Source organism: Bacillus rossius, chromosome 5, assembly GCF_032445375.1.
Source record: "Bacillus rossius redtenbacheri isolate Brsri chromosome 5, Brsri_v3, whole genome shotgun sequence".
Classification (NCBI taxonomy): domain Eukaryota; kingdom Metazoa; phylum Arthropoda; class Insecta; order Phasmatodea; family Bacillidae; genus Bacillus; species Bacillus rossius.
The window spans coordinates 23,429,116-23,449,206 of NC_086333.1; the positions used below are offsets into that span (position 1 = coordinate 23,429,116).

General features: G+C 38.4%; 1 protein-coding gene across 5 annotated transcripts in view; it reads left to right on the forward strand.

The window, feature by feature from the left end:
• LOC134531644 (uncharacterized) overlaps positions 1-20,091 on the forward strand; it is a 784,236-nt gene that overhangs the window by 244,891 nt on the left and 519,254 nt on the right. The window lies entirely within an intron of this gene.

The window sequence follows — 20,091 nt, forward strand, 5'->3', positions numbered from 1 at the left end:
CTTTACGATAATTTAAATTTTTGTGAATAAGAAATTATGCAAATATGCACCTTGGATTAACTATGAAGAAAGTTTAAAAATTCCGCATAAATGTGAGAAATATTTCTCACTATATTCAAGAAGCACTTAGATAAAAAATAATTTGTAATTATAATTTTGAGTTTCTTAGTAAACGAGAAACATGAGAAATATTTCATAGTTTACATCCAGAATCTCCACAGGGAGTTTCATACCAAAGCTTATTTTAAATGCACCACTTAAAACTAATTGCAATCCAAAGTATAAAGTTGGAAATCAATATCCGGAAACAGTACTACGATATTAAACTTAGAAATAGCTTTTTTTGATCAGTAACAGTGAGTGAATTGCGTTGGTTCATCTGAATCTCTGTTTCAGTATGTTAGCTATGGTAAGTGGAGCCTTTAAAATGAAAAATTAAATTTAATACAATGATTTAATTTCTTGGTTACTTTTCTTCTATGTTTCTGTATCAACGTTTGATTGGGGACGAAGGAGATATAACGGATGCTGATAAGTCACTTTATTTTTATGGTTACCAGCCTTTATAGTAGTGTTCAATTCTCCAACTTCGGCGCCAATGTGATTCACCACGCGCATTTGTAACTGCTCGCGTCTAAAATAAGCACGTTTTTTTTAGTTAGCCTGAGTCATTACCGATGTAAAACGTATTTGGGGTCTTCAATGCATTTTCTCCTCCTACTCAAGATATTTCATCCAACCCCAAATCTCAAAATCGTAAGCGAGATAGATCCAATAACCCCTATATCCAAGGTAAATTTTTAATAAAGTATCCTGGCAGCGTAGTAAAATGAGGTGGTACACAGCCATGATGCAAGTACATTTGTTGCTGTGTTCCCGATTGAAATTTTCTAAAAATGGTAGTCATATGCCCCGTTAAAAATACAAATGAACATGTAGGTACTGCAGAGAGTACTTGAAAGGCGAACGGCTTGAATACCTGATCTTACAGAACCCCAAACCATAAATACGCACTTAAACTGTGTGGAACATTTCTCTCCACGCTGGCCAGAATATTTTCGTGTGACGAATCAACGGCATTGTGTGTTTTGGATGCCATTTTAAGGGAACTTTTCTTCATGACAGAACAAGATGTCTTGAAGATACTAAACTTGACGCCCAAGGTATGGCAATGTTCTCCCCACCCTTTACTGGAGAACACCTGTGTCGTGTAGCTGTATCGTGGCTCAGCCAAATGTTGTTGAACCACTAGTTTGTTGTGATGATTAAGAAGTGACTATACCAATCTAAAATAACGGAACAGCAAAAAAAATACAATCAGGACATTAGTTATTTGGTACACACAATTGGTATTGCGCACAAGCAGTAACTGTATTTCCATCGCAAACGCTAACAGTATCCCCAGATGACACAAACCATCTTGCTCAGTGAGACATTTACTGTTCAGGGGTCGATGGTAGAAAAAATATCCCGATTGTAAATGCTCATTTACTTTACCAATTTTTATATATACTCAACCCAAAGCAATATAGTTTATTCATTGAAGGTTTGAAACTCGGTAGCACGGAACACATCCCCCACACTGCTCACCGCAAGACGATTTTTTTTTTCCTAACCTAACTAAAACTAAGTGTATTTTGGAGGGTTCCGGGTTAGGGAGGGACCTAGGTGCGTCTCAGGCCGAAGCCTATACGCCTAGTCATGCTGGGATTAGCCATGCAAGGAGAGGGTCGCATGCATCATGTGCTAGGAAGGGATTGGCCAGACATGGCAGCGATTGGCGCCATGACTAACTCCCCTCACTCTTAAATCTAGAATATAACTAGAGATAGGTTGGGCCCAGGTAAAACCTGCATAGACACAGGGAAAACCCTGGGCACATTCATGCGGGATGCCAATTGGCATGCATTACGTGTAGGAATTTACAGGAGACAGAGGATGGTCTGGATGAAGTGTTGGACAGAGTAGAAAAGAGTCTACCATGCGGGGGTTGGGCACTTGGACTCGTGGTCCGCTTTTCCAGTTGTCCAGTACTGGATTTAGTGACCAGGGACGCAAGCGCCCCTGGTGGTGAGTGGTTGCACTGACCACTCACTCCGCCGCCAGTCAGCACCTAAAAAACTAAGAAACTAAAACAGAAAAAAGATGGCACTACCCAGTCCTCCCGAGAATTTACGAATCTTTACGAATCATTACGAAGGTAACATCGCAGGTCGACTCCCCAAACGGCCACACGCGCGAAGGCACACGTCGCCGTTGTTGCATGCTATAGCAACTCAGTACAATCATAACATTAATTTTTATAATTGAGAACAGCGCTATATATGCGTGGCACATAAGGGTGGATTTGAAGCACTAAACAGAAATATTAAATTCATCAGGGACAATGTTAGACTGATGGAGGTGTTACTGTGCTGTTGGCTGGAAACTTTAGACAGACTCTTCCTTTTAACCTACAGGAACTCAAGCTGACGAATCTAAGGCGTGCATAAAATCCTCACATCGGTGGACTTACATTAAAAACATCATTTTAAGAAAAAAAACTGAGGTTGCCTTGAAGAGGTGACATTTCTGCTGGAAAGTTTTCTGAGCTTCTTATGAAATTGGAGAACGGAGATTATCCTTAGTTCGAAGGAAAATAATACATTTCCGACTGCCCGCCATAATAATAACAACGATATAAGACCAAACAACAAGAATATATTCTAATATTTCTGAGTTTACAGACTGGCTGTGTGAAGGTGGCATACTAACCCCCTAAGAACAACTGCACTGCTGCCATTAATGGCAATAAACTGAAGTGTTTTGAAAGATCAGAACTTGTATGTATGTCTGTCGATTCAGTGTCGCTCAAATAAAGCAATCCACTATCCTTAAAAGTCTTAAACCACTTAGTTTTCCTCTGCACTAATTCATCCTAAAGTTCGGAACACCTGCAGTGCTATTACGCAACATTAAGTCGCCTAAGCTGTGTAACGGGACTAGACTGCAAGTGACAGCAAATCACATAAACGTGATTACCCGATGTACTTAGGAAGAATCGGTATTCATAACGCTAATACAGCTTGTATACTATTACTAAGCTTTTGCATTCAAGTGACTGCAATTCCCCATTAATATCTGCTTTGTAATACCATAAATAAATCACAAGGCCATTCATTAAATGTGGCAGGCATGGACCTTAGTAAGGATTGCTTTTCTTATGGGCAGTAAGGTCTACGTGGCCTATTCTAGAGTGAGGTCTGATTAGCACCGTAACATAATAACAAATATGGTATGCAAAGAAGTTATTTATTAAATTCTAACTTCTTGTCCGCACTTTATACGTGTAGACTACACTGTACTCTTTGATTGAAAATAACTATAACTTCAAAAAACTCTTATAGAGTGAGGACTGATTAGTAACATAACAGAACCACAAACGTGGTATGCAAAGAAGTTTTTTTTTTTTAATTCTAACTTCCTGTCCGCACTTTCTACGTGTAGACTACACTGTACAATTTGACTTAAAATAACTAGAACTTCAAAAAATGCAAACCAATCGTGTTCTATTTTCTGTCTTCATCTAATTCAGAAAAGAACCCTATAAACTCATTTCTCAAAACTTACTTTATAATGTTGGTACTACTTAATGTAATTTTGCACACTTGTCATTTAAAATAAGGGGGGAAAAAACACTTTTGTCTACAACCAGTTTCAAAAATATTATCTTCACCCTGCAATAAACCTGCGCAACGTCTGGTACTTCAGCTAGTCTGTGTATATATATATAAATTGTATGTTTGTGTGTATACCTATATACATACTATATATAGTTACGAATCGCGGGTTTGTAAAGGATAGCCCAATTAAAGATGTTATTACACGTACAGTTTAATTGATGGCCACTACTTATGTCACTTACACATGATCTTCTAAAATGGCAAATAATCAATTGCACTTAAAACAAATGTTGCTTCCCCAGTCACTCGTTTTCACACACCACACACCTTGCTGGGCCGCACCTCTGGCGCAACTCTCGCCGCAGCGCCCCTCGTGGGTCTCCGCCCCGGGACGCCGTGGACGCACTCCGCCGCCGCCGACGCACTTGCCTTCGCCGAGGATCCGCTCAACGCCTCGCTCGGAACTTCGCTCGGGACAACGCCGCGCCCGCGACATTATCGCCCGGAACTGAACTCTTCGCCCTGGAACCTTCGTCCAGGGACTTCACTTATCTATGGCACGGATAATCCGCCGCGGGAAAACTCCCGAATCCACTGAACTCACTCACTCCCTGCCCTGGAACCTTCGTCCAAGGACTTCGCCACTCTGCCGCACCCGTGGCACTATCGCCCCGGAAACTCCGCCGTGGGAAAGCTCCCGCCTGAACTCTCCAACTCTACTCTGATGCCGGCGTCCTCGTTTTATATATCAGCCGCCATTTATAGAATTCACGAGCGCGTCCAGTCGGGTCATTCTGCGCCGACCCAACGGCAGAAATCCCGCCAGCCAGCTCTGCACCTGCACGTGTCCCAGCCTTGCTCACGTTCTTAACAATTATATATATATATATATAATATGTGTGGTAAATACTTTGAAACATTTCGTGCAATTCAACAAATACACCTCTTTTTTTTTAAATATACATTTACGTGTGCGTAGAATACTATTGGTCTTTACTTATTTATGAATATAATGCAAGTAAATTTTAGGTGGATGAAATCAGCCATGGAAAAGCCATCATTACATAATTTGTATGGAGTGATCTTTGGAAAACATGAATAAACGTAATCAGTGTTGCCAGATTAGAAATCGATTTTGATTCCAACTGAATGCGAGTACATTTTTAAAACCATTTCGCCCAATGACTGGCCGTGAGAACTACAATATTGTCACGGTCTGAAAATTTCATTACTTTTTTTTCTTAAATTTTATTTTACTTTTGTTTCTCGTCAGGTTTACGTGTTGGTGTACGTGCACGTTTCCAGGCTCGGCCGGTTGATTTCGACACGCGGGTTTTGGAATATAGGTTGCTGCGATAGAAGTTTGCAAGCGCCACGGGCTTTTGCGAGGCTGCGTGGGTTGCTAATTCTCGTGGGTCGCTGGCCAGGGCCTGCTGAGAGGTTGCAACACGCCGTTCCAGAAAAACCCGCTGCGCTACGCTTGTCTCTTGTTTGTCGTTCTTTGTGTTCTGCAACGCGAGGCCTTTGTGTTCGCGTTTCGAGGACTCTGTCCTGATTAGTGATGCCATCTTGCGTCCGAGTTTGGAAACGTAGACGGAAAATTAACAATCGAGCAGCGCAAGAGGGAGAGGGGGAAACTCGCTCGCGCCTGCGCAGAAGGAATAGCTGACTTCATTTGTTTTCCAATTTTTCCTTGTGGGAAGGGAGGGGACCGCGAGTTGCCCTGTGGATAAGTTTCCCCGGTGTTCGTGTTTTTTTTTTTTTCCGGCTTGGCCCAGTTTTGTAGTTAAAACCTCCTTCCAGGGAGGGGCCGAGGCTTTTTGCCTGGGGACCTCTCTGGGAGCCGGGTCCACGTCGGTTTAAACAACTTTGCTTCGCCTCAAGTCAGTAGGGTAAGTGGTTGGCCATGGCTCGTTCGCAACAATCATTTCTTGGACGATCTTCGTCTAAATCTTTTAAGTAATAATGTAGTATTGTTCCACCTCTATTATTTATTATTTGGTTTTGGGAAAAATTGACGTCTGGTTATAAGCATGCAGGTAGTGGTAACTGGGAAGTATACTATTCTTCCGCGGAGCTGCGACGACGAGAGAACCGCCATGTTGTAGTGATAATTGTTTGCCGGCGGACGTCACTTTAATATGTATTTAAGGTATTTATTTATTCGTGAATCCACGTGATAAATTATTATTTATGAATTCTTCTGTTAACCTTTTTTTTTTGTTTTAATTTCTCAGAGTTTGTTTACTGTGCTTCTCATATTTGGATTAGTAAATAAAACCTGTGCTTGAATGAACTAATCACGTTTCTTTTCAGTACATAAATAATACCCTACACTTCCTGTATAGGGAGAAGACTTGATCTCGAGTACCATGCTTACCCACAGCTAGCACCCCCCAAATGTTATAGGTTATTTATTGTTATGTGTATAGGTGTACGCGGGACGTCTGACGGAGTCACGTCACAAGTGGTGTGAGGCGCCGATTAAAAGTCTGTTTTAGGGTATTTTGTGTTGTTTTCAAATTAATAACATTTCTTTATTTCAGGATGGAAAGAGAAGAAAGGCCAGTGCACCTATTGTTTTATTAGTTACGTTTGATTTCTGTTAATAATACATGTGTTGTTTTTCAGACTTTAAAATACTTAAGTTAATTTTTTTTTTCTCTTACAGCAGCCTGTGTTAGGAGGTCTGAGATTAAAATAAGAGCAATTTTTTTTTTTGTTGTTGTTGTTAGGATAAGCAAACTACCTATTTAATTACTATGTTATCAATTAAGTACATTTAAATTATTTTTTTTTAAATTTAAGCTATGTTATATAAGTTGCAATTATTTAGGTTAAATCACGAAGCATTTGTTTTAATCAAGCACTGAGATAAACTACCATGCTATTTAAGTTATATTTGACTTGTTCACTTTAATTAATAGCGAGAATTTTTTTTTATTTTTTTTTATCGCCAGTCTGTTTATTATTGTTTTGTTAGGATGAATGATCACTGATTCACTACTTATCTTTCGGGTGTCACAGACAGTTATATGTATTTTCTTAAAATAATATTTTTTTTTCTCCTCTCTCACATAAAGTAAACATTATCGGCTCTGAGTTAATTTAAGCTTAAATTATTTTAAGGGTTGAGGTATGTCACAGAGGTTCACCATAAGCTTATGTGAGGATGATAAATCAGGAATACAGGACGTAATAGGGAATAGTAGCTCTGATGAAGAACCTTTAGTGAACTTACAAGATAGAATTAGATTACTGCAACTAGCGAATTCTTGCGGAGACTCCGAAAACATGGAGGCAGGAAAATTCTATGTAGACCCAGGTCATTTTTGGGGAAAACAGTGTGAGGATGTGGAAGAGTTTTTGAAGCAGTTCAGGAGAGCAGCCAAGGTTAATGGGTGGAACGAACAAAAATGTATTTCTTATCTACCAACTTTCCTTAGGGGACCTGCTGGGCGTTGGTACGATAGTTTCGAAAAAACTTTAGAAAACCTAACCACATTTGAGGAGCTAACCACTGCATTGAAAGCAGCATTCACACGAGTAGGGCAAGTAGAAGATTTGGAATTAAGACTTCAGTCAAGGATACAGGATAGGGATGAGCCCTTCGAAGCTTTTGTTTATGATGTTTTACATTTGTGCAATAGACTCGATTCAAAAATGTCTGAAGCCAACAAGGTTAGGTACTTACTAAGAGGACTAAGGTCGGATATTGTTGAAAAGGTTATGCTATTTCCAAACAATACAGTTGAGCAACTGTTAGGGAACCTCAGGAACATTGAGGCAGGACTATACTACGCAAAGAGCCATGACAGGATACAAGGAAGCATCGGGAAACCAGAACACGTTCCCATTAGGAACATTAGGGATACGAACAACACCAATGCTACACTTGAAAGCACCTTATTTGAATTTGGGAAACAGTTAAATCAATTACGTGAGGACATGAAAACACTGCGTGTTCAATCAACACCACAAAGGAGTTTTAAGCCAAGGGAGGAATATAGAAGACAGGGTGTGGCCAACAATTTGTATCCACCAAACAATCAGTTTAGAGGTAACCCGTTTAGGAACACAACACCAGGCTCGGGTCCTAGACCTCTTAATAGGCCTCAGCGGACGTCTGATGGACGACCCATCTATTTCAACTGTAATAAGCCCGGACATATGAGAAGGGGGTGTCCATCTCTGCACAACAACCAGAAACAGGGAAACTAGCCTGGGCGGGGTACATTCGGGGTGTGCACTCGTCCTGGGAAAACAAAATGTCCCTTTGTAAGCGCGATGGGGTGTTGAGTTTAACAACTAAAATTTTTGGGACAGAAATCCCCGTGTTTATTGATAGTGGGGCAGCTGTTTCACTACTAGAGAATCGGTTGATGCCAAAGAACTACTGGAAACCCGCTGAACCCAGAGTGTTCTCGGGAGTGTCTGGCCAAATTCACCAGTTGAAACACATGAGTCGCCTACACTTTAGACTCGGTAGTTTTCGATATTCTCACCCTGTGGGACTTGTGGAGACACCAATAAAAGGGCTTATTTTAGGGTGTGACTTTTTGAGCAAATATGGGGCTGTCATTACATGTATAGGAGATAGGAGTTTGTCTCTGACTTTAAACCATCCTGATTTAAGTATCCCCACTAGATGCTCAGAGGTGAGGGAAGCCAAAAACAGTCATCGTGCGAAATGTAAACAGACTGAACAAAAACAAATAAATCCTTTCCCTACAATTGGTAAGGACAACCAGTCAGCTGTTCCGACAGAGCAACCCAATTTAACCCAAATTCAACCAGAAGGGATGGTGAAGATAGGTTATGTGGCAGTAGCCGAACACTTGCGTATAGATGCTCGAACACACCAGCTGATACCTGTTTACTTACAGGGAGGTGATCTACCCGATGAGGTTTTGCTTGAGCCTAAAGAGGATGTTTATAGTAGATTTTCTGTGTTAGTCCCTCGTAGCATCGTAAATCAAAAACAACATAACCACATATGGATCACCAACACCGCACCCCACCCAGTGGTCTTACATCCAGGGATGAAATTGGGGTACCTACATGAATTTGAAGGTACTGCCCCCTCCCCTTCTGAGGAAGTAAGTACCATCTTACAAGCTAAAGAGGAAAACCAATTTGATCTGACCCAATTGAATATTAATCCTAAGTTACCTCCTGACCAACGCGAGAAGTTAACACAACTGCTTTACAAGTACAAGGGCTGTTTTAGTTGGAACCCCACACAAATAGGACGCACCCACGAGGAGGTTGTCTTCCTTGACACAGGAGATAGCCCTCCTATTTCTTCTGTGCCTTATCGCGTGTCTCCAGGAAAATGCGAAATTATTAATAAAATTGTGCAAGAGCACATAGATAACAAGATAGTTCGGCCATGTGACACCAGCTGGTGTTCTCCAGTTGTGTTAGTACGAAAGAAAGATAATGACTTTCGCATGTGCGTTGATTATCGTCGGTTAAATGTAGTGCTTAAAGACGATAAATATCCCCTACCCAGGATAGATGATTTCTTGAGCCACCTTACGGGGGCCCGATATTTCACTCACCTGGACATGAATGCTGGGTATCATCAGTTGAAAGTAGCCGAAAAGGATAAAGAAAAAACTGCTTTTGTAACTTCCGATGGGACTTACTGTTTTGAAACTTTGCCCTTCGGTCTGAAAACAGCCCCTTCTATTTTTCAGAGATACATGGATAAAACTTTAGCCGGATTAAAGTGGGGTTCATGTTTAGTTTATCTTGATGACATCCTTGTGGTGGGAAATTCATTTGACCAACATTTAGGCAGACTTGAATTAGTGTTAAAAAGAATGCAAGATGCCAACCTAACTTTGAAACCATCTAAATGTACATTCGGGTACTTTGAAACTGAGGTCCTGGGACATGTAGTAAACAGTGAAGGCATAAAGCCCCACCCTGGAAAGATTTGTGCAGTCAGGGATTTTCCCCAACCTAGGGATCAACGAGGAATTAGGAGTTTCTTAGGACTTGCCTCGTTTTATCGTAAATTCATTCCAAATTTCTCTCAAGTTGCGAAACCTTTGTCCTCTTTATTAAAGAAAAATGAGAAATTCATCTGGGGAGCTTGTGACGTGACTCCGTCAGACGTCCCGCGTACACCTATACACATAACAATAAATAACCTATAACATTTGGGGGGTGGTAGCTGTGGGTAAGCATGGTACTCGAGATCAAGTCTTCTCCCTATACAGGAAGTGTAGGGTATTATTTATGTACTGAAAAGAAACGTGATTAGTTCATTCAAGCACAGGTTTTATTTACTAATCCAAATATGAGAAGCACAATAAACAAACTCTGAGAAATTAAAACAAAAAAAAAAAAGGTTAACAGAAGAATTCATAAATAATAATTTATCACGTGGATTCACGAATAAATAAATACCTTAAATACATATTAAAGTGACGTCCGCCGGCAAACAATTATCACTACAACATGGCGGTTCTCTCGTCGTCGCAGCTCCGCGGAAGAATAGTATACTTCCCAGTTACCACTACCTGCATGCTTATAACCAGACGTCAATTTTTCCCAAAACCAAATAATAAATAATAGAGGTGGAACAATACTACATTATTACTTAAAAGATTTAGACGAAGATCGTCCAAGAAATGATTGTTGCGAACGAGCCATGGCCAACCACTTACCCTACTGACTTGAGGCGAAGCAAAGTTGTTTAAACCGACGTGGACCCGGCTCCCAGAGAGGTCCCCAGGCAAAAAGCCTCGGCCCCTCCCTGGAAGGAGGTTTTAACTACAAAACTGGGCCAAGCCGGAAAAAAATAAAACACGAACACCGGGGAAACTTATCCACAGGGCAACTCGCGGTCCCCTCCCTTCCCACAAGGAAAAATTGGAAAACAAATGAAGTCAGCTATTCCTTCTGCGCAGGCGCGAGCGAGTTTCCCCCTCTCCCTCTTGCGCTGCTCGATTGTTAATTTTCCGTCTACGTTTCCAAACTCGGACGCAAGATGGCATCACTAATCAGGACAGAGTCCTCGAAACGCGAACACAAAGGCCTCGCGTTGCAGAACACAAAGAACGACAAACAAGAGACAAGCGTAGCGCAGCGGGTTTTTCTGGAACGGCGTGTTGCAACCTCTCAGCAGGCCCTGGCCAGCGACCCACGAGAATTAGCAACCCACGCAGCCTCGCAAAAGCCCGCGGCGCTTGCAAACTTCTATCGCAGCAACCTATATTCCAAAACCCGCGTGTCGAAATCAACCGGCCGAGCCTGGAAACGTGCACGTACACCAACACGTAAACCTGACGATAAACAAAAGTAAAATAAAATTTAAGAAAAAAAAGTAATGAAATTTTCAGACCGTGACAATATAAGACAAAATTAAGTTTCCAATTGTTTTAATTTAATTATTTGTGATAGTAAATTCCTCACCTTTTCGTTCTTATTAAATGATTCACATTAAATCCGGTCTATATACAGATATTTATTTTAAAATTATATTTGTTGCCTAAAAATATTTAATTTTTTTTTAAATTTATTATAAATAACAAATTTTAACATTACACTATTTTTTATGTTATTCAAAAATTCCTGCATTAATTTCGCAACCTAGAGTTCTAAAACACACAAACCAACGTAACTCAAGTAACAACTTGCCCAAACAGTTGTGTTTTCAACGTGATGCACATAAAGGATGTACAACAATTACCTGTTGTCGCCGCACAAGAAACGAGAATGTTAAAGCGTGATAAGAAGTATAATTGATCGCGAGCAGACACTCTCGCGGAAGATGCGGCGATGCTTACCTACGCCGGTATTTCGCATAAATCACGCAAAGTTTTCCAAACTTCCGCCACATTAGTTTTTCCACCTCCCATTCCCATGCAGTTCCTTGGAGCGCCCGGGCGGCAAGTTGAGACCTGCCCCTCCTCTGCTTGAGGGCACCATGACAAGAAGGGGGGGGGGGGAGGGGATAGCTGGCACCAAGTCGCAGTTCGGCACAACAGGAAGGCCACCGCACGCACGCAGCCACGCGCCAAGATGGATGGCCTTTTTTTTTTACATTCGCGGAGAAAATTTACGCACTTCCGCAAGCTGGAGCGCTATAAATTATCAGCCGCGACGTCCCAAGTTAAGTAAATCATCCAGCGAACACAGAAGAAGCAGTCTACGTGAATAACCGCTAACTGAGTTACGAAGTGATGGGGTTTGCCATCGGGTTTCCACCTTTATAGCTAGAACAGTGCCACTATAATACACAGTAATTTTTTTAAATAACTTTTTAATGTTAAATTAAAATGTAAATAATTACTTTGCAAACAGGTGAAAATTGTAACATTAATTCATAAACATGTTTTCATAAACAGTTAATCTTTCAAAAATACCACAACCAAAAACTTTATGTTTGTTTTAAATAATTAATGATATTTTTGCAAAGTAATATTTATTACAAAATTTCATAGCGTGGAAATTTTATTATTATTATTATTATTTAAATGATTCGTTAGATTTTCTATACAACTGATTTACAAATACAGTTTACATTTACTTAAAAAATGGCTGTTTTAAATATTGTAAATCTTTTTTTAGTAAAAAAAATTAGAACGAGTGAAATAAATACAGGATACGCTTAAAAGAATGTCTCAGTTTCAATGGTATAATATACAAGTTTTATTTAGACTATTTACATCAACTCATACATTAAATTGTAGGTAAACTAGCACATATTTTCTAACAAGTGTTCAATATGTGCAGCTTTAATTATACAGCACACATCCAACCTAAAGTACAATTCTTCCTACACTTTGGTTAGCACGTCCGGAGTAATGGAAGCAATAGCCTTTTCAATTTTGTATATGTCTCAGCTCTGGCAAATCATTAGGTAATGTAGACACGATCTTTTGAAAGTCCCAAAGGAAAAAGAAATCGTAAGGCGTTATGTCAGGTAAACGCGGAGGCCAGGGAGAAAGAGCTCTGTCGTCTCGACCATCACGACCAATCCAACAGTCATGCAGCACCTTTAACCGGTCTGAACTTTAAACGAAACGCACGTTGAAATAAAATTACAAACTCGCTCTTTGCAAACTACAGAACACAAAACGCTTTACGCCCAGGAGTCACCATTTAGCGTGCGCATTTGCTTGTATAAAACTGAGTTACTCTTGAACAAAAACTCAACAACGCTTACCGATAATACTACTAAAATTAATTACTGGGACATTCATTTATGGGCATACTGTATATGTTATGAAATTTCGGTGTAATTTGGTATAATGTATTGATTTTCAGAAAAACTTTCAATGCATTTACCTTAAATATTATTCCTCTAGCCGGGTTTTCTGTCAGTCCGCGAGATCTTCCTTATTCCTTTATCAAATTCCATTATTTACTCCTCATTTAAAAGATTATCGTGCCGGCTAATGACGAAAATTAGACCCTTGGTCTAAAAATGTACCGCTTCTCTTAAATTTCAGATTTAAAATAATTTTAAAAGAGATCCTTTAATGGATGCGACGATTTTTCGATAGATATCGAATCGTATTTGATAGATATCGAATCAGATATCCACTTTAAACTTCAGCGTTTACATATTTCTTTTCTAAACTGCACTTACGTCGTAATAAACCGAACTTATAATATAGAAATCTTAGAGGATCCTTCAACTTAACAAGAAAAAAAAAACACCAAAAAAACCACTTAACCAAAACTTCTGGCACGTCAGACTTTTCTTATAAGTAAGTACTTTTGAAATTACTGTCGATATTTTACATCACAAACATAACCTACAAACATAACCTCTTACATGCTTATCATAGCATCAGTTAGTGTTGAAGATACGTACAACCAAAAAGTGAACGATGATCACATCATCACTTCCAAAATTGTATTTAAAAAGGTTTTGTAAATGCGTTTATTATTGGTATGTTTGAATATAATATTTCGGTAAAAAATGTGTAACAGCTATTTGTACTGATGTTTTCAATTACATGTCTTATTTTGTACCAACAACCGTTTACCTTTTTCTATTCTTCTTCAAAATGTTATTTAGTCCAAACTTTTAAAGAATGGAATGCCACAAAAAAACGATTTCTTGCGCACTGCGGAATTCCGCACGGGTCGACTAGTATAATTTTAAAACTACAACTATGACAAAGAACTTGCAGATCTCGTATAACTCTTTTTTTTTTTTTTTTTTTTTTTCAAATTACGAAAAGTGGTTTAAATATTGCAAAATATAAAGCTTCAAATCTTAAGTAGTATTATATAAAAATATTCTTGGTAATAATGAATCTAACGATCTACATGTTGGTATTATCTTCTTCATAATAAAGGAGAGTGTTTGTCTTTAGCTTAGAGATGGAGAGGTCTAGAGCGTGACGTTTGGTACACAGATTATTTAGGGGACGATAGTTTGAAACTCAGAGCACTTTTTTACTAAAACTCGTTTTTATTTATTTTATTTTTTACACACACAAATATACATATTTATATACTTTAGCCCTACTATATATATATTGCAATTATTAAAGTAGATAAACAGCAGTTTGACTCTATGCTGGTTTACCGTCGCCATGATTGTTCAATTTAAAACATTATTTAAAACATATTTAAATTAATGTGTTTTTTTTACATACGCCATTGCAGTTTTTCACTGTTTGTCATGCAAAAATTCTCAAATCATTTTTTTTTAAATTTTTTCCATGACAAACAGTGCCAAACTGCAATGGCGTTTGTTCAAAAACTGCATTAAATCAAAATTACTCATTGCATGAATAATTTAAAGAATGTAGCAATTTTAATTTTAACAGTGTTGGCCATTATCTACGGAAGTCGTGTGTGACATTGTTTTATTATCATCGTCAACGCAGTGCAACATGTGGATGGCAGTTATGTAGGCCTACTTGGTTATGCAGTTTTGTGGAACCTGTGTGTCTGATTTGGTCTCAATAAACAAAGTCACGCCTCTATCTGGTGGTTTACTCATTAAATTTAGTATGCATCAGGAAAGAACCAAAAAGTGTAACAATCAATTGTTAAATTTTTTTACAATTGCGGAAAACTACACAACTCCATTGTATTTATTTATATTAATAATATTTTAATTACTATAAAATTTTCTGTGATAATTTATAGACAATATTTTTTCACCATTTATTTACACCTATTGGAATGAGATTCAATCATAAATATATTATGAGCTATCTAAGATGAATTCATTAACATCATAATCTTTTCACAATTGATAAAGCCCGTTTCTTTTCTAATATGTGGAAAATGGTGCACTTATATTTCTTTTAAGCTTTGCTCATTCAATGTAAAACTTCTGTGAGTTTTAAGAATTTAATATGAAGTTTTAATGGAATCAAATTAAAAGTGCTTACGTGAATGTTTGGACACCTAAGATTTTGTTTACAAAAACATAATATAGGTAATCTGTTTCCGTACATTTTTTTCCTAACTTTTCATTATTCAATAATTAATGATAAATTATCTTGCGTAGACTAAAAAATTAACACTATTATAAATGCTCACCTCGAGGGGTACGATAAAATGCATATTTGATTCAAAGATTCTAGCTAGAAACGATTCGTTTGCGAACAAAAAATACATTTGACAAACACACAAACTTAGTAAATTATTTCTTTTTCAGTATAAAATACGATAAAAATTTTATACAGTTATCAAAACTTATAATTCTATTAATAACTTTTCCCTCAACTTAATAACTTAAGTAAAATTTCTTCAAAACTCGTCTCCTTCTTCGTTACATATTTCCATTCGCATTTAGTGCACGTATGACTTACATGGTTTTTAAATGTAATTATTTTCGAATAATTAACAAATGCAAATTGAAATTTGCCTTTACTTACTACAAATATTATATTTAAATCCAATTCAATATTAAATAAAAGTTTTCAAATTTATTGAAAACTAGTCGCACATTTAACTGGTGAGAACTTAGTTCCTATTACAGCACTTTAAACATATTTATGTAAACAATCAATGTTTTTAGCAAAGTGCTCTTTATAAATTTTTAATACAAATTACAAAATTTAGATATTATTATCATTGTGAAATAGATTTCTGATAGTGAAACACTTCATTTCCCTCAACAAAATCAGGAAAACACAGATAAATAATAATATGCAAGCCAAAACAATACCTAAAAATTAATATTTCTGTTAAATAGACACGAAAATTATAAAAAAAGAAAGGAAAACTAAATATGATATTATTTTACAAAAGTCGCCCACAAAAAAAACGTAAGATTTTTTAGTTAATTATCAAACATTACAAAAATAATAGAACGCAAATTATTTATTAATAAAAAAGATAGAATTACATTCAGAAAACGACAAAAGTAATCAATCATGTATGAAAATCAAATAGTAAAATATATTTATATATTTATTTATATATACAGGCTGTATCAAAATTCATGTTACAACGCTTGAGGGTAGAAAGCTCTTATTACTTGCAACCATTTTTTCCAATAAACATGTTGCCGGAAACGCGTAGTTAAGCCCCTGTAGACCCAGAAAGAGTCAGCGTAGGCAACCCGTTGAGCTTTGTGCGAGACAGACGATGCTGTGGTGAATTACGTGTTTACGACGACGGGTAGCGCTTGAGAGGACTGTACGATGTCGAATGCTGACCCCCGCCCCTTTTTACTTCCGTTGGTGGCGCCCTCACCTCTTTTCTTCCGTTCGTGCCATGCCATAGCACTGCGCAGCCTGACATCGCAGTGTCGCAGTGTGTTTTGATATCACTGGTGGTCTGTCGTTGACTGTTCTGTCGTACAAGCAAACTCGTGGTGTCATTTCTTTCGCTGTGGTTCTGAAAAGGGCGACGTTTTAGTGGAGCTCAATGGAGTACACGTTTAGTGAGTACACGGACATGCTGCTTGTTTACGGGGAAGCTAGACAAAATGGAGGAGCCGCCCGTCGTCTGTACGAAGAACGATATCCGGGTCGAAGGATTCCAGCTCACACCATGTTTGCAAGACTTGCTCAGCGAATGCGTGATACTGGTACATGTGCCGTCACAAGACCAAATGCTGGTGCTCCACGCAGGGTTCGTACTCCCAGTTTTGAAGAAGATGTACTTCAGAGATTTGAGGAGATTGCGGATACAAGCACAAGGGCAGAAGGTTCCGATAAGGACGCTGACAAAATGGCTGTATGGCGAGTTCTTCATGAGCAACTCTTGTACCAGTACCACCTTCAAAAAGTGCAACACATGGGTCCGGCGGACTATCCTCTTCGCATGACCTTTTCTCTTTGGTACATTCGAAGAGTATTGAGAAACCCCGAGTTAGCGGTTTTATTCAGCGATGAAGCCAAGTCCACTGAAGACGCTATTCTTAATTCGCACAACAGTCATGTTTGGAATGATGTCAATCCGCATGCAACGTGTGGTACAGCTTGCCAAAAACGTTTTTCAGTTAATGTGTGGGCCGGTATTGTTGACGGCGTACTCATTGGGCCTTTTTTTCTTCCGCCAAGACTTACCGGCGCCGGATACCTCCACTTCCTTTAGAACGAACTACCAGGTCTTCTTGAAGAGGTTCCATTGCATGTCCGACGTGTGATGTGGTGCCAACATGGCGGGGCACCACCTCATTTTTTCCTGCAAGTGTTGGAGTATTTAAACCAAACATTTCCAAACCGATGGATTGGACGAGCGGGCCCTGTCGCATGGCTGCCAAGGTCACCGGACCTAACCCCGTTAGATTTCTTTCTGTGGGGTTACGTAAAAGGGCTTATCTACGCTATGCCAGTAGAAACGGTAGAAGAGCTTACACAGCGAATCATTGAAGCGTTCGAAATCATAAGGTCGACTCCACACATGCTCCAGCGTATCCGTGAAAACATGATTCGCCGTTGCCACCTCTGTGTTACTCAAGGTGGGCGTGTTTTTGAGCCGTTGCTTTAGACTGTCACGTTGTTAAAATGTATGCAACAATTTAAATGTTGTGAAACAAAGCCGAAGCTGTGATTGATTTCAGAGTGAAATTAAAATCTGTGCCACGATTAAAAAGGTTATTTCTCTACTCGAACGCCCGCACATCCACAACATAACACTCTACAACGGGTTGTCTACGCTGACTCTTTCTGGGACTACAGGGGCTTAACTACGTGTTTCCGGCAACATGTTTATTGGAAAAAATGGTTGCAAGTAATATGAGCTCTCTACCATCAAGTGTTGTAACATGATTTTTGATACATCCTGTATATATTAACGTTATCTGACTGGTAAAATGTCGGTTGGTTGTTTATTAAACGTTTCTTCGAATTTTTAACACATGGCTAAAAGTCTGCGTGGCAGTTTAAAATCCAGAAATCAGAGACAATACCCCACGAAATATATGCCTTCTATTATCACTCTTGTATATCCTCCTCTTGTACTTGATATTCACAAAACATGTCTAGAAGGATGTGGCGCAATGACGCTGGCTGCAAGAGCCATTCAAAAAGAAAGCAACCAAGTATAATTTTATTAGAACTAACCTATTGTAGACAGCTACGACATCACATACACACGTGCAATGCCACGACTTTGGAAAGGAGCCTTCCAAATAACCTTAAAATTAAATTAATTCTTCAATGAGACATGATTTGAAAACATTTTCTCCAGAATACAACCCCATGGTTTTGCACACCATAATATCGCTCCGCTTCTGTAAATAGATTTGTACGTGCTAATTCTAGATACAATATACTACCAAAAGGATGGAATGAAATTTATTAAATATTTATTTATATGCTTTTGTCGAAACGTTGATCACAAAATACGTTGTTGTTTTCCCACATTTACCGTGACCTCTCTTGAAGATAGTTTATAAATAATGTATAGTTTAAAGAAAACTGATTCCACACAGTAATTTTAGTTTTTAAATACATACCTGACTAAATTAAAATGCAGGACATAAATTAGGTTCCCGCCATATTAAACATTATTTCCAAATTGTTTATTATATTGAAGTAATTTTGTAAACTGCTTAGTAAAATAACAGGGAGATAAATTTTGATTGTTGTCTAAATAGTATTTTATAATTTTAATATCAAGCTATGTACATTTACATTTACGTTATTATACAAACTGGTTATTTTCCACATAACTTCATTATCAAAATAATCAATAGCTTAGCACATTATACAAATATGACAAATATTGCTTACTGCGCTGACTTCGGAATCTCTTGTAACTACAATTATTTTCTTAAGAAAACTATACATATACTAGATAATGCCTGGCATGCGTTGCAATGCCTCAATCATTTTTTTTTGTAATTTTTTAAACGTATACTAAGCATCTCTTTATCTCTATAATTCTATATCTCTCTATGTATATCTCTATAACTCTCTCTATCTTTCTATTTATATCTCTATCTCTATATATCTTTCTACATATATCTCTATATATCTTTCTAGCGGACCCGACAGACATTGTCCTGCCCAAATGTACATATGGCAGTAAGTATTTCTACGCTGGACATTTTGTATCTTCTCATTATACATACCCCTCCTCTTGGGCACGCCACTGCCGTTACCAAAAACCTTTCCCATGGTTACGCAGAAGGCAACAACAATGCAAAAGCCCGTTGCCATAGAGGCTAATTATCAACAATGCTTAGTTTTTTTGCTTTTAAAGCGTGTTTTTTTTATTTTTTTCTTAACTCAGAATCGAGATAAAATATCCAATTGTGAATCTAAACCATCTTCGAATCCCCGTGAACTCACACAAAAAATTTCATCAAAATCGGTCCAGCCGTCTAGGAGAAGTTCAGTGACATACACACGCACACAATAAATATATATATATACTAGCTGCAGTACCTGGCTTTGCCCGGGCTGAACACCCGGTGATATATTGTCCGCGAGTTACAGCAAAATGGATAGCGATATGTCCAGTGTGGTGGACATTAAGAAATGACACATAATTACTGTTTGTTTATCTGTGACCTATGGTTTTCTATTTACCCAGGGCGATCGGTTGAAAGGTTTAGAAGTTGATGCGCTACAGCGCCATCTAGCGGCGAGTTACAAAAAAAATTGTTGGCATAAAAACCTTCTCCATGATAAAAAACACCTCGATATGCCAACTTTCATGGCGATCGGTCAAACTGTGTAAGAGTTTATCGACGACATACATGCCAACATCCAATTTATATTTATTCTTATTTTCGAAATTTTGGGGCTTTCACTTTTGCGGAAAGTGGATGTTCAGGACCTCGAATGGTTTGGAACACTCCATCTCGAAAGAATAGATATTTAAAATTCCTGAAACTGTCGAAATTTTGGGGCTTTGTTCCCAGAGGGGGGCGGGGGGTTCGAGGACCCTGAATAGCTCGAAAACACTTAAAATCGAAAGAGATAGATTTTTGAAATTTTTTAAACTTTCGTAATTTTGGGGCTTTAACCACCTTGGG